We start from the raw sequence: 15,998 nt of genomic DNA, 5'->3' as shown, positions 1-15,998 counted from the left end.
AGTCTCCAAAGGAATTTGTTGACTTACTGCAGGGAACACGGGACACAGGGATAAGAGCCTCGTTGGAAGTAGAATCACTGTTTACCAACGTACCTGTGGATGAAACAATCGGGATGCTAGCGGACAGAGTGTATCGTGATCCGGCCAATACTCCTCTTGACATACCAGAAAACATTCTAAGGAAACTACTTCAAGCTTGTACTAAAGAGGCACCCTTCTTGAGCCCAGATGGGCACATGTATAAGCAAGTAGATGGGGTCGCCATGGGACACCCCTAGGTGTCCTGTTTGCGAACTTCTACATGGGTACCATCGAGCAAAAAGTCTTAGTCGACATGAACTTGAAACCGGCCATATACTGCAGGTATGTTATCTTGAGGTTATCTTGAGATGATTTCGGGGCTTTTTTTTAGTGTCCCCGCGGCCCGTCCTCGACCAGGCCTCCACCCCCAGGAAGCAGCCCGTGAACTTGACTAACTCCCAGGTACTTATTTACTGCTAGGTAACAGGGGCATTTAGGGTGAAAGAAACTTTGCCCATTTGTTTCTGCCTCGTGCGGGAATCGAACCTGCGCCACAGAATTACGAGTCCTGCGCGCTATCCACCAGGCTACGAGGCTCCTGAATGTTGACGACATTTTTACACAGGTACCTAATATCAGACATCTGCAGGAGCTGAAGGAGGCATTTGAGCAGAGTTCTGTGTTGCGTTTCACTTACGAGATGGAGAAGGATGGGAAGCTGCCCTTTCTAGATGTAACAGTCATGGAAAAGAGCGGAGGTTTCCACACTGCAGTCTACACTAAGGAAACATAGAAATGTGCCTCAATGCGAACAGTGAGTGCCCAGACAGGTACAAGAGGAGTGTTGTTAACGCTTATGTCGACCGTGCTCTCAGCCACAGCTCAGGATGGAAGCAAATCGATGAAGAACTCTGTAGGGTAAGGCAGGTTCTAGTCAACAACGGCTTCTCCAATGGTTTCGTTAAAGACATCATAAGAAGGAAGGTGAAACGCCATGCAACCTCTGAAGAGACAACTAACACAACACCTGTACCCCCTATTAGACTATTTTACATGAACTTCTTTTCCACAGCTCATAAAACGGAGGAAAGGGTCCTGAAAGATGTTGTTAATAGAAACGTTATCCCTACAGGCAAAAATCAGAAGATACAATTGACGATTTACTATAAAACCATATATATTTACTTTATTTGAACTTTGTTACAAAAAAGTAGTTACATATGGGTTACAAAGATGGTTATCATAGGTTGTCGAGTTCCTCCAGCTCCTCAGATGGCGGGCAGGAACCCTGGATGCAGTGCGCATTTCCCCTGTGTATCGCCACACTGAAATGCTGGAAAAGAAAGCTTGCAGCTCTTGGGTCCCTTGTTGTTTCAATGAACCTAGAACCCAGTTCCTTCAAAAAACTGGTAGCACTTTTACCCCAGGCGCCGAGTGTCTCAGAAGCAATGGGGACAAAATTGTAGTGGTGAGCCAGTTCTCTATACTTACGGGATTTGGCTGCTTCTCTGTGGGTGGCAGCGCCACCTGGTTGTGCAACACTGAGGTTAATGTAGGTGTTAGCCAGGGTTGATACGCACGTGTAGTCCCATACCAACTGCTTGCCATTCTTCCAGGGGTTCACTGTGATACCATCCGGGCGACCAATAAGAGCATCAGAGTTACGGGGCGTTAGGTAACCGGGCTCTCTTTCAGCTGGGCATCCAGCTGTGGTGAGGCTCCTCTTGATGATGTCGTTAACTTCACTGTGCCTCGAGTGCCATCCCCCTGTGCTTTAGCAGAGCATTAATTGGCTATTGATTGCTGGTGTTGACTTCTTAATGTGTAGTGCCTCGCAGATATCAAGCCGCCTGCTATCGCTGTATCTATCGATGATTTCCGTGTTTTTTGTTAAGATTTCTCTGGTGATGGTCTGGTTGTGGGAAGAGATTATATGTTCCTTAATGGAGCTCTGTTGCTTATGCATCGTTAATCGCCTGGAAAGAGATGTTGTTCTCTTGCCTATATACTGAGTTCTTTGAGGCTTACAGTCCCCAAGTGGGCATTTGAAGGCATAGACGACATTGGTCTCTTTCAAAGCGTTCTGCTTTGTGTAAATCATTGTTTTTACACGAAACAATGGATATTGAATAGAAGTGTTTGTAGAAAGCCTAGTGGTCCATATTTCTTGATGCTTCTATATTGGAGCGGAGTCTTGAGGTGGGTAGAATATAGTTGTGCAATAATTGGCTGTTGATTGCTGGTGTTGACTTCTTGATGTGTAGTGCCTCGCAAACGTCAAGCCGCCTGCTATCGCTGTATCTATCGATGTTTTCTGTGTTGTTTACTAGGATTTCTCTGGCGATGGTTTCGTTGTGGGAAGAGATTATATGTTCCTTAATGGAGCCCTGTTGCTTATGCATCGTTAAACGCCTAGAAAGAGATGTTGTTGTCTTGCCTATATACTGGGTTTTTTGGAGCTTACAGTCCCCAAGAGGGCATTTGAAGGCATAGACGACGTTAGTCTCTTTTAAAGCGTTCTGTTTTGTGTCTGGAGAGTTTCTCATGAGTAGGCTGGCCGTTTTTCTGGTTTTAATGTAAATCGTCAGTTGTATCCTCTGATTTTTGCCTGTAGGGATAACGTTTCTTTTAACAATATCTTTCAGGACCCTTTCCTCCGTTTTATGAGCTGTGGAAAAAAAGTTCCTGTAAAATAGTCTAATAGGAGGTATCGGCCAATCATTAGCCAGATACCCACACCCACGTACAGACTGGCGAAGCGACTCAACGGCCTGCTGACTCCTTATGTTCCTTGCGCCTTCAGCCTGAAGTCTCCAAAGGAATTTGTTGACTTACTGCGGGGCACACGGGCCACAGGGATAAGAGCCTCGTTGGACGTAGAATCGCTGTTTACCAACGTACCTGTGGACGAGACAATCGGAATGATAGCCGACAGAGTGTATCGTGATCCAGCCTGTACTCCTCTTGACATACCAGAAAATATTCTGAGGAAACTACTCCAAGCTTGTACTAAAGAGGCACCCTTCTTGAGCCCGGATGGGCACATGTATAAGCAAGTAGATGGGGTCGCCATGGGTTCTCCCCTAGGTGTCCTGTTTGCAAACTTCTACATGGGTACCATCGAGCAAAAAGTCTTAGTCGACATGAACTTGAAACCAGCCATATTCTGCAGGTATGTTGACGACATTTTTACACAGGTACCTGATGTCATACATCTGCAGGAGCTGAAGGAGGCATTTGAGCAGAGTTCCGTGCTGCGTTTCACTTACGAGATGGAAAAGGATGGGAAGCTGCCCTTTCTAGATGTAACAGTCATGGAAAAGGGCGGAGGTTTCCACACTGCAGTCTACACTAAGGAAACAAACATAGGAATGTGCCTAAATGCCAATAGCGACTGCCCAGACAGGTACAAGAGGAGTGTTGTTAACGCATATGTCGACCGTGCTCTCAGCCACAGCTCAGAATGGAAGCAAGTCGACGAAGAACTCTGTAGGGTAAGGCAGGTCCTAGTCAATAACGGCTTCTCCAATGGTTTCGTCGAAGACATCATAAGAAGGAAAGTGAAAAGCCATGCAACCTCTGAAGAGACAACTAACACAACACCTATACCCCCTATTAGACTATTTTACAGGAACTTTTTTTCCACAGCTCATAAAACGGAGGAAAGGGTCCTGAAAGATATTGTTAATAGAAACGTTATCCCTACAGACAAAAATCAGAGGATACAACTTGCGATTTACTATAAAACCAGAAAAACGGCCAGCCTACTCATGAGAAACTCTCCAGACACAAAACAGAACGCTTTAAAAGAGACTAACGTCGTCTATGCCTTCAAATGCCCTCTTGGGGACTGTAAGCTCAAAAAAACCCAGTATATAGGCAAGACAACAACATCTCTTTCTAGGCGTTTAACGATGCATAAGCAACAGGGCTCCATTAAGGAACATATAATCTCTTCCCACAACCAAACCATCGCCAGAGAAATCCTAGTAAACAACACAGAAATCATCGATAGATACAGCGATAGCAGGCGGCTTGACGTTTGCGAGGCACTACACATCAAGAAGTCAACACCAGCAATCAACAGCCAATTATTGCACAACTATATTCTACCCACCTCAAGACTCCGCTCCAATATAGAACCATCAAGAAATATGGACCAATAGGCTTTCTACAAACACTTCTATTCAATATCCATTGTTTCGTGTTCTGTCTTGTGTTGATGAAATTAATACTCTATTAATACTCTTGTTCTGTCTTGTGTTGATGAAATTAATACCCTATTAATACCACATCTTGTTCTGTCTTGTGTTAATGCCACATCACCCCTTCCACCTCACTCAAATGTAGATATAAAATCGGAGATGCGTAAGTTCTATTCAGTTGTGTATTTGTGAACTAAAGTCTTTGAAAATGTAATAAGTTTTACGAAACGCGCTCGTGTCGTGTCAGACTAGAAATAAAAATGAATTTTGGAGAATTGATTTTTGATTTACCTCCAACAGTGAAACGAAATGTACGAAAGATTGACAAAATTCGTGTTAGAATTATTAATCTTACTTTTTCGGTCATATTTAATAATATATATATATATATATATATATATATATATATATATATATATATATATATATATATATATATATATATATATATATATAAATATATATATATATATATATATATATATATATATATATATATATATATACTTATACATATATATATATACATATATATATATATATATATATATATATATATATATATATATATATATATATATATATATATATATATATATATATATATATATATATATATATATATATATGTCGTACCTAGTAGCCAGAACGCACTTCTCAGCCTAGTATGCAAGGCCCGATTTGCCTAATAAGCCAAGTTTTCATGAATTAATTGTTTTTTGACTACCTAACCTACCTAACCTAACCTAACCTAACTTTTTCGGCTACCTACAGCCGAATTAAAAGCAAAGGTCAACAAACTGATCGAAACTGTGAACGCCAAGAAATCCGGACTCCACCTGCCAAAGATCATTGGGGAATATAAACCTGGATATGCGTATGGAAATGTCAAGACGCACAAGCCTGGAAACCCACTTCGGCCAATCATTAGCCAGATACCCACACCCACGTACAGACTGGCGAAGCGACTCAACGGCCTGCTGACTCCTTATGTTCCTTGCGCCTTCAGCCTGAAGTCTCCAAAGGAATTTGTGGACTTACTGCGGGGCACACGGGCCACAGGGATAAGAGCCTCGTTGGACGTAGAATCGCTGTTTACCAACGTACCTGTGGACGAGACAATCGGAATGATAGCCGACAGAGTGTATCGTGATCCAGCCTGTACTCCTCTTGACATGCCAGAAAGTATTCTGAGGAAACTACTCCAAGCTTGTACTAAAGAGGCACCCTTCTTGAGCCCGGATGGGCACATGTATAAGCAAGTAGATGGGGTCGCCATGGGTTCTCCCCTAGGTGTCCTGTTTGCAAACTTCTACATGGGTACAATCGAGCAAAAAGTCTTAGTCGACATGAACTTGAAACCGGCCATATACTGCAGGTATGTTGACGACATTTTTACACAGGTACCTGATGTCAGACATCTGCAGGAGCTGAAGGAGGCATTTGAGCAGAGTTCCGTGCTGCGTTTCACTTACGAGACGGAAAAGGATGGGAAGCTGCCTTTTCTAGATGTAACAGTCATGGAAAAGGGCGGAGGTTTCCACACTGCAGTCTACACTAAGGAAACAAACATAGGAATGTGCCTAAATGCCAACAGCGACTGCCCCGACAGGTACAAGAGGAGTGTTGTTAACGCATACGTCGACCGTGCTCTCAGCCACAGCTCAGAATGGAAGCAAGTCGACGAAGAACTCTGTAGGGTAAGGCAGGTCCTAGTCAATAACGGCTTCTCCAATGGTTTCATCGAAGACATCATAAGAAGGAAAGTGAAAAGCCATGCAACCTCTGAAGAGACAACTAACACAACACCTATACCCCCTATTAGACTATTTTACAGGAACTTCTTTTCCACAGCTCATAAAACGGAGGAAAGGGTCCTGAAAGATATTGTTAATAGAAACGTTATCCCTACAGACAAAAATCAGAGGATACAACTGACGATTTACTATAAAACCAGAAAAACGACCAGCCTACTCATGAGAAACTCTCCAGACACAAAACAGAACGCTTTAAAAGAGACTAACGTCGTCTATGCCTTCAAATGCCCACTTGGGGAGTGTAAGCTCCAAAAAACCCAGTATATAGGCAAGACAACAACATCTCTTTCTAGGCGTTTAACGATGCATAAGCAACAGGGCTCCATTAAGGAACATATAATCTCTTCCCATAACCAAACCATCGCCAGAGAAATCCTTGTAAACAACACAGAAATCATCGATAGATACAGCGATAGCAGGCGGCTTGACGTTTGCGAGGCACTACACATCAAGAAGTCAACACCAGCAATCAACAGCCAATTATTGCACAACTATATTCTACCCACCTCAAGACTCCGCTCCAATATAGAAGCATCAAGAAATATGGACCAATAGGCTTTCTACAAACACTTCTATTCAATACCCATTGTTTCTGTTCTGTCTTGTGTTGATACTTTTAATACCCTATTAATATCCCCTCCTGTTCTGTCTTGTGTTAATGCCACATCACCCTTCCCACCTCACTCAAATGTAGATATAATATCAGAGAGACGTAAGTTCTAATCAGTTGTGTATTTGTGAAGTCTTTGAAAATGTAATAAGTTTTACGAAACGCGCCCATGTCGCGTCAGACTAGAAATAAAAATGAATTTTGGAGAAGTGATTTTTGATTTACCTCCAACAGTGAAGCGTAATGTACGAAAGATTGAGAAAATTCGTGTTAGAATTATTAATCTTACTTTTTCGGTCATATTTAATAATATATGTCTACAGGAAAGACTGCTACCAAAATATACTAATGTATATATGTATATATGTATATATATATATATATATATATATATATATATATATATATATATATATATATATATATATATATATATATATATATATATATATTAGTATATTTTGGTAGCAGTCTTTCCTGTAGACATATATTAATAAATATGACCGAAAAAGTAAGATTAATAATTCTAACACGAATTTTCTCAATCTTTCGTACATTTCTTTTCACTGTTGGTGGTAGTTCAAAAATCAAATCTCCAAAATTCATTTTTATTTCTAGTCTGACGTGACACTTGAGCGCGTTTCGTAAAACTTAATACATTTTCAAAGACTTTAGTTTACACATACACAACTGAATAGAACTTACACATCTCCGATTTGTTTATATCTACATTTGAGTGAGGTGGATGGGGTGAGGTGGTATTTAATAGGGTATTAATTTCTTCAACACAAGACAGAACACGAAACAATGGGTATTGAATAGAAGTAATTGTAGAAAGCCTATTGGTCCATATTTCTTGATGCTTCTATATTGGAGCGGAGTCTTGAGGTGGGTAGAATATAGTTGTGCATTAATTGGCTGTTGATTGCTGGTGTTGACGTCTTAATGTGTAGTGCCTTGCAAACGTCAAGCCGCCTGCTATCGCTGTATCTATCGATGATTTCTGTGTTGTTTACTAGGATTTCTCTGACGATGGTTTGGTTGTGGGAAGAGATTATATGTTCCTTAATGGAGCCCTGTTGCTTATGCATCGTTAAACGCCTACAAAGAGATGTTGTTGTCTTGACTATATACTAGGTTTTTTGGAGCTTACACTCCCCAAGTGGGCATTTGAAGGCATAGACGACGTTGGTCTCTTTTAAAGCGTTCTGCTTTGTGTCTGGAGAGTTTCTCATGAGTAGGCTGGCCGTTTTTCTGGTTTTATAGTAAATCGTCAGTTGTATCCTCTGATTTTTGTCTGTTGGGATAACGTTTCTATTAACAATATCTTTCAGGACCCTTTCCTCCGTTTTATGAGCTGCGGAAAAGAAGTTCCTGTAAAATCGTCTAATAGGGGGTATACGTGTTGTGTTAGTTGTCTCTTCAGAGGTTGCATGGTGTTTCACTTTCCTTCTTATGATGTCTTCGACGAAACCATTGGAGAAGCCGTTGTTGACTAGGACCTGCCTTACCCTACAGAGTTCTTCGTCGACTTGCTTCCATTCTGAGCTGTGGCTGAGAGCACGGTCGACATATGCGTTAACAACACTCCTCTTGTACCTATCTGGGCAGTCGCTTTTGACATTTAGGCACATTCCTATGTTCGTTTCCTTAGTGTAGACTGCAGTTTGGAAACCTCCGCTCTTTTCCATGACTGTTACATCTAGAAAGGGCAGCTTACCATCCTTTTCCATCTCGTAAGTGAAACGCAGCGCGGAACTCTGCTCAAATGCCTCCTTCAGCTCCTGCAGATGTCTGACATCAGGTACCTGTGTAAAAATGTCGTCAACATACCTGCAGTATATGGCCGGTTTCAAGTTCATGTCGACTAAGAATTTTTGCTCGATGGTACCCATGTAGAAGTTTGCAAACAGGACACCTAGGGGAGAACCCATGGCGACCCCATCTACTTGCTTATACATGTGCCCATCCGGGCTCAAGAAGGGTGTCTCTTTAGTACAAGCTTGGAGTAGTTTCCTTAGGATATTTTCTGGTATGTCAAGAGGAGGACAGGCTGGATCACGATACACTCTGTCGGCTATCATCCCGATTGTCTCGTCCACAGGGACGTTGGTGAACAGCGATTCTACGTCCAACGAGGCTCTTATTCCTGTGGCCCGTGTGCCCCGCAGTAAGTCAACAAATTCCTTTGGAGACTTCAGACTGAAGGCGCAAGGGACATAAGGAGTCAGCAGGCCATTGAGTCGCTTCGCCAGTCTGTACGTGGGTGTGGGTATCTGGCTAATGATTGGCCGAAGTTGGTTTCCAGGCTTGTGTGTCTTGACATTTCCATAGCATATCCAGGTTTATATTCCCCAATATTCTTTGGCAGGTGGAGTCCTGATTTCTTGGCGTTCACAGTTTCGATTAGTTTGTAGACCTTTGCTTTCAATTCGGCTGTAGTGTCCTTCGTTACTCTTGGAATTTAGTTTGGTCAGAGAGTATGAAGTTCATTTTCGCCAGATATTGGTCTTTTTTAAGAATGACGTATATTGGCAACTTGTCACCTCTCCTGACAACTATCTCCTTGTTCTCACGAAGGCTTTTAGCTGCCGCTTTGAGCTCGGGGGACAGTATCAAGAAATATGGACCAATAGGCTTTCTACAATCACTTGTATTCAATACCCATTGTTTCGTGTTCTGTCTTGTATTGATGAAATTAATACCCTATTAAATACCACCTCACCCCATCCACCTCACTCAAATGTAGATATAAACAAATCGGAGATGTGTAAGTTCTATTCAGTTGTGTATGTGTAAACTAAAGTCTTTGAAAATGTAATAAGTTTTACGAAACGCGCTCAAGTGTCGCGTCAGACTAGAAATAAAAATGAATTTTGGAGAATTGATTTTTGAATTACCACCAACAGTGAAAAGAAATGTACGAAAGATTGAAAAAATTCGTGTTAGAATTATTAATTTACTTTTTCGGTCATATTTAATAATATATGTCTACAGGAAAGACTGCTACCAAAATATACTAATATTAAAACGCACGACCCAGCAGCAAGGAATCAAGCCTTCACGATAAAATATCGCCAGGATCTGATTCGTGATCAGATATACAAGGCAGAGAATGAAATCAAAGACAACAAAACGCAACTACTTCATGCTACGAACGAGTGGAGAAATAGCAACATCGACGAAAGTATCCGTACCCGCATTGAACAACACCTCGACATCCTCACAGACCGATATCACCTCAGCACTGAAACAAGGATTATCAAGAAACTAACAACGCTATATGGAGAGCCTATGGCAATTCCAGGACCAAGAGATGGCTTCCTGAACCTTGCAGGAATTAACCTCACTGAGGACTAAGTCACTCTCCTAAATCTGGGCATAAACTGTCACGTTATATCCAGACCGAGTGAGATGGCCCGGAAAGTGGAGTTGGAAATTCTGTTGGACGACATATTCGACCTCGAGACACAAAAGAAGGTCACTACCAAAGATACCTTACAAGCAGAACTTATTGCGGAAGGAGGAAAGAATCGAGGCAATTACAGAAGCACCATACTGTCCCCCGAGCTCAAAGCGGCAGCTAAAAGCCTTCGTGAGAACAAGGAGATAGTTGTCAGGAGAGGTGACAAGTCGCCAATATACGTCATTCTTAAAAAAGACGAATATCTGGCTAAAATGAACCTCATACTCTCTGACCAAACTAAATTCCAAAGGGTAACGATGGACACTACAGCCGAATTGAAAGCAAAGGTCAACAAACTAATCAAAACTGTGAACGCCAAGAAATCAGGACTCCACCTGCCAAAGATTATTGGGGAATATAAACCTGGATATGAGTATGGAAATGTCAAGACACACAAGCCTGGAAACCCACTTCGGCCAATCATTAGCCAGATACCCACACCCACGTACAGACTGACGAAGCGACTGAACGGCCTGCTGACTCCTTATGTCCCTTGCGCCTTCAGCCTGAAGTCTCCAAAGGAATTTGTTGACTTACTGCGGGGCACATGGGCCACAGGAATAAGAGCCTCGTTGGACGTAGAATCGCTGTTCACCAACGTACCTGTGGACGAGACAATCGGGATGATAGCCGACAGAGTGTATCGTGATCCAGCCTGTACTCCTCTTGACATATCAGAAAATATCCTAAGGAAACTACTTCAAGCTTGTACTAAAGAGGCACCCTTCTTGAGCCCGGATGGGCACATGTATAAGCAAGTAGATGGGGTCGCCATGGGTTCTCCCCTAGGTGTCCTGTTTGCAAACTTCTACATGGGTACCATCGAGCAAAAAGTCTTAGTCGACATGAACTTGAAACCGGCCATATACTGCAGGTATGTTGACGACATTTTTACACAGGTACCTGATGTCAGACATCTGCAGGAGCTGAAGGAGGCATTTGAGCGGAGTTCCGTGCTGCGTTTCACTTATGAGATGGAAAAGGATGGGAAGCTGCCCTTTCTAGATGTAACAGTCATGGAAAAGAGGGAGGTTTCCACACTGCAGTCTACACTAAAGAAACGAACATAGGAATGTGCCTAAATGCCAAAAGCGACTGCCCAGATAGGTACAAGAGGAGTGTTGTCAATGCTTACATCGACCGTGCTCCCAGCCACAGCTCAGGATGGAAGCAAGTCAATGAAGAACTCTGTAGGGTAAGGCAGGTTCAAGTCAACAATGGCTTCTCCAATGGTTTCGTTGAAGACATCATAAGAAGGAAGGTGAAACGCCATGCAACCTTTGAAGAATCAACTAACACAACACCTGTACCCCCTATTAGACTATTTTACAGGAACTTCTTTTCCACAGCTCATAAAACGGAGGAAAGGGTCCTGAAAGATATTGTTGATAGGAACGTTATCCCTACAAACAAAAATCAGAAGATAAAATTGACGATTTACTATAAAACCAAAAAAACGGCCAATCTACTCATGAAAAACTCTCCAGACACAAAGCAGAATGCCTTAAAGGAGACTAACGTCGTCTATGCCTTCAAATGCCCACTTGGGGACTGTAAGCCCCAAAGAACTCAGTATATAGGCAAGACAACAACATCTCTTTCCAGGTGATTAACAATTCATAAACAACAGGGCTCCATTAAAGAACATTTATTAAGGAACATCTTTATTGTCTTATCACCTGACCCAGTACGGGTATAAATCAACGAGGTCTGTAATTTCTTTTCACTTGAGAATGAACCATGTAGGTTCGAAACGTTGTGCATATTTTATAAATAAGTATAATACATTCTATTGTAATTCACTTTTTTCTTCACCTTGAAATAACGAAAAGGAGTTTTGGAGAACTCCTCTTTCAGCTAAGCCCTGATGCTGGGAAAATAGTTAGATGGATAGAAGCCCTAAATCAGAAGATAGTAAATACAGAATATGCGGTCATATTCAATGAGACATATAATATATAAATATATCAATCTCTTCATTGAAGAAGAGATTGCTAAAATATATGAAATTGGGAAGAGTTTATAATGTCCTAAGAGGTTTTTGGATTGCTCGTTCGAACAAGCCAAGTGTTCGTTTTATAATCACGTCCCCAAAGCGAAACCAGATATTAGTAACTCATTGGTGGTACCTTACGCGAATGGACTTGAAAAAATGTCTCCGGTTTTTAAGAAACTTAATATCAATTTGGTGTTCACTAATAGTACGATCAAGTCCAATTTAATAAAAAACTCCCCAGGTACAGCAGGTTGTGTGTATTTGATTCCCTGCAATGATTGTGATTTTGTGTATCTTGGACAACCAGGAAAGTCCTTACAATTGTGGTTGTCACAACATGCTTATTTTATTTGAACTGACCAAACGTCTAACGCATTGTATCTGCACACGAGTTTATGTGATCACACTATTAACTGGAATGGGGCGAAAGCATTACCAATTGTGGTGGTTTCGTGGAATGGAATTTGATTGAGTCTGCTCTAATCAGTCAATGCCCAAATCTTCTTAATGTTAGTACTGGTATGTACAAACTTGATCCATTTTTAAGTTATAATATTGCACAACAGTTGAAGAAAAAATTCTGATAGGGAGGCTTACAATGTCTCATTACAATTTTATATTCATATATTGTGTGTTCATGAGGTTTTTCTTTAATCTGTCATTCTTATTCTCTGCTTAATCCTCTTTGAGTATTCTAAGCTAAGCTATACCTGTTTCTGGTTAATTCTTGCCCTAGAGATGGTTTGGTCAGGTTCCAGGTGTTGGCCTGTACCCTCCCTCTCTTTCCTCTAGTCAGTCTGTTGTTGACAAAGGCTTTAATCAGGCCAAAACGTTCACTTCCTTTCATATTTCTCTGTGGATTTTCCGAATATATATATATATATATATATATATATATAATATTCATATGGTTGTTATAATATATTCTTACTTTAAATGTAATCCTTCTTATGATTATACCTTTCTCTCCTTCTCCTTTTAGTTCACATGGGCTTAAGTGTCCTACTACAATACACAAAACTGCTAAGGTACCTACCTTTACTATCTAGCACGGGTTTAACTACGTCTGCACTACTCGGGTGACAAGTATCGACAACGACCGTGCACAAACAAGATACACTAAAAAAAGACCAAATCTCCAATCATTGATAAAGCTTAACTAATCTATAGTCAGCTCTTGATTAGGTAGACACGCGAACTCACTCACCCCTTACACCTTCTATCACATGCAGACCATGAGTCACAATAACGTGGCTTAAAGATAAGAAAACTGAACCACACTCCAGAAGATCGACTTGTTAAAGGTCCAGGACGGACGGAAACGTCGTCGTCTCCTAATATTCAGGTGTGAGGTTTAGTTTTCATATCTTCTCCCACCCCGGAGTGTGATGGATGAGCCTCATCTATTCCACCCTCAATAACACTACCCACTGGAATAGGATTAATGAAGCTCATCAACACCACTTCATTAACACATCAGCTTCTTCCTTCTTCGGAATCACCACCTTTATTTCTCACTCCTCTCCTTCTTCTCCAATTACACAACACGCTTCATTATCACCCCGACCGCATCTTCTTGATCCCTAATCTCACATGCCTTATCACATCAACAGTTTGGGCGCCCACCAATTGCACCAAGTGCCACTTCAAACTCATTCCATTCTAGCAATCTTTTTCATTGATAAGCTAAAACCCACTATTAACTCTCACTATCCAGAAAATGAGAATACATATTTACGAGACGACGAAGACACTTTAGATTTGTCAATATTGTCTTCCAGGAGAAGCCCTTTTTACGATGATATTTTGGTTTTGAAAAAGTCGTCGTCCTAGTGTAGTCTTATCACTGAAGAAATTGTGAAAAAGTCGTCGCTCAGGCACAGTCCTTTTAATGGCAATATTTTAAAAACTATTCGTCATGGGATAGTCATTTTAACGACAATATTATGAAAGAGTCAATATTTTATGAGAGCTATATAGACTAAGAGATTAAGACTGAGAATCAGAGAGAACGAGAGACAGAGGGAGATTCATGCCAATCTAAAGCCGCCCATGTAGAACATGAACGCAACAGAAATTAATGAGGAAATTTACATAATGTTATCCCCAAGCATCTGCAACAGACGATTTGAAAGACATTTCTATATATATATATATTCTACAGAGGGGGGCACCCGGCGTTACCGGGTTTCTCTGTCTGGCTCCCATCGATCTATCCATTCATCTGTCTATCCAAGCATTTATCCAATAATCTATGCATCTATCTTTTCATCCATGTATCCATCAATTTACTTACTGTCTGTCTTTTTTTCTGATTTAGCCTCTCGCTTTGTCTATCTGATTATTTCTCAGACTCTCACGGTGAGTCGCTGTTTCTATGTCAGTCTTTGTCTCTGTGTGTCTCGATCTATCTCTCTCTTTCTCTTATGAAAAATATAACCCTAATGTGTCGGTGGTCGCCAGTGAGAGGAGCTCAGTGGTGATAATACCTAAAAAAGAATAGTCCTCTTTTGCTCTGATAACGCACCGTGGCTTGAGATTGTTTTGAAGCTGTTGAAGAATTCTCTGTGTCATGCTGATATGTCTAACCTACTTCATATATATGTCTAACCTACTATTTATATAGTAGGTTATAGCCTACTAATTGTAGGTTAGACATATATATGGACGAGATTGGGTGGCTATAAATAGGAGCTCCTTCGTATGGGCCAATAGGTCTTCTGTAGTTATCTTCATTCTTATGTTCTTATGATATGGGCAAATTATTTACAGCAGGAAATTTATTTTTATTTTCCCAAGATCAGTGAATATAATGGTGTATTTTTATATGTGAAACTATATATAACTGTATGAAACTATAAAACTATATTAAATTTTTATTGGAAAAAGTTTGTTTTAAAAATATTATGAGGTGGAGCTCGCGGGCAGTGCCAAATATCGTCACGGAAGTCTGAATATTGTACTGGAATGCGGTTCCCTTTTTAATTCTGGCAACCCCGACCAGCCTATGTTCATCCTGTACCCCAGACTATTCCCTCTGCCAATTTGGGTGAGGCTAGAACAAATTGCGTGGCCTCGAACTCTGAACAGACAGACAGACATTCCCACCTATAACATAGACAAGGGGGGGATACCCGTCGCTGACCGGATCTATCTATTTGTCTCTCATCTGTCAATCTATCTATCTATCCATCAATCTGTCTCTCGGTTTACCTGTCCATTCAGCCATCTATCCATCCGTCTATTCCTCAATCTATCAATTCCACCATCTATGTATCCACCTATCCATCCATTTGTCTACCCATGTATCTGTCCTTCTAGTTGTCGGTCTATCTATCCATCTCTCTATCCAAATATATAGTAATAAATTTATTTAAAAATCTACATATTCATCTGTCCATTTATCTACTTATCCAACCATCCATATAATCTTCTTTTTATCCATCTATCTGATTATCCGTATATCCACACACCCAAATATGCATCTATCCATCCTTCTTTCAATCTATTTATCCTTCTATTCATACACTGCCTATCCATCAATCTATCCATCTGTCCATCAATCCATCCATCTGTATACTCCCATCCATCTTTCCATCAATCTGTATACTCCCATCCATCTTTCCATCAATCTGTATACTTCCATCCATCCATTTATCCTTCCATCCATCTATCTATCCTTCCATCCATCTATCTATCCTTCCATCTGTTCATCTCTGTCCATTTTTCAATATATCTTTCCAGCTATCTGTCAATATATCTTTCCAGCTATCTGTCAATATATCTATCCATCCAACTTTGCAGCCATCTATCCATCAATCAGTCTGTTCATCTAGCTTTCTATCCATGAATCCACCCATCTGTGCAGCCATCTATCCATCAA

General features: G+C 40.9%; 1 protein-coding gene across 3 annotated transcripts in view; it reads right to left on the bottom strand.

The window, feature by feature from the left end:
• Window positions 1-13,215, bottom strand: part of LOC123760097 (uncharacterized) — a 208,150-nt gene extending 194,935 nt beyond the window's left edge. For all 3 annotated transcript variants that reach the window (XM_069325717.1, XM_069325719.1, XM_069325720.1), the window contains exon 1: window positions 13,152-13,215. The gene's annotated coding sequence lies outside the window, so the exon portion shown is untranslated. The remainder of the gene's footprint in view (window positions 1-13,151) is intronic.
• Window positions 13,216-15,998: the final 2,783 nt, after the last annotated feature.

This window comes from Procambarus clarkii, chromosome 16 (assembly GCF_040958095.1).
Source record: "Procambarus clarkii isolate CNS0578487 chromosome 16, FALCON_Pclarkii_2.0, whole genome shotgun sequence".
Lineage (NCBI taxonomy): Eukaryota > Metazoa > Arthropoda > Malacostraca > Decapoda > Cambaridae > Procambarus > Procambarus clarkii.
The sequence above is the reverse complement of the archived record's forward strand: the minus strand, read 5'-3'. Positions and strand labels throughout refer to the sequence as shown.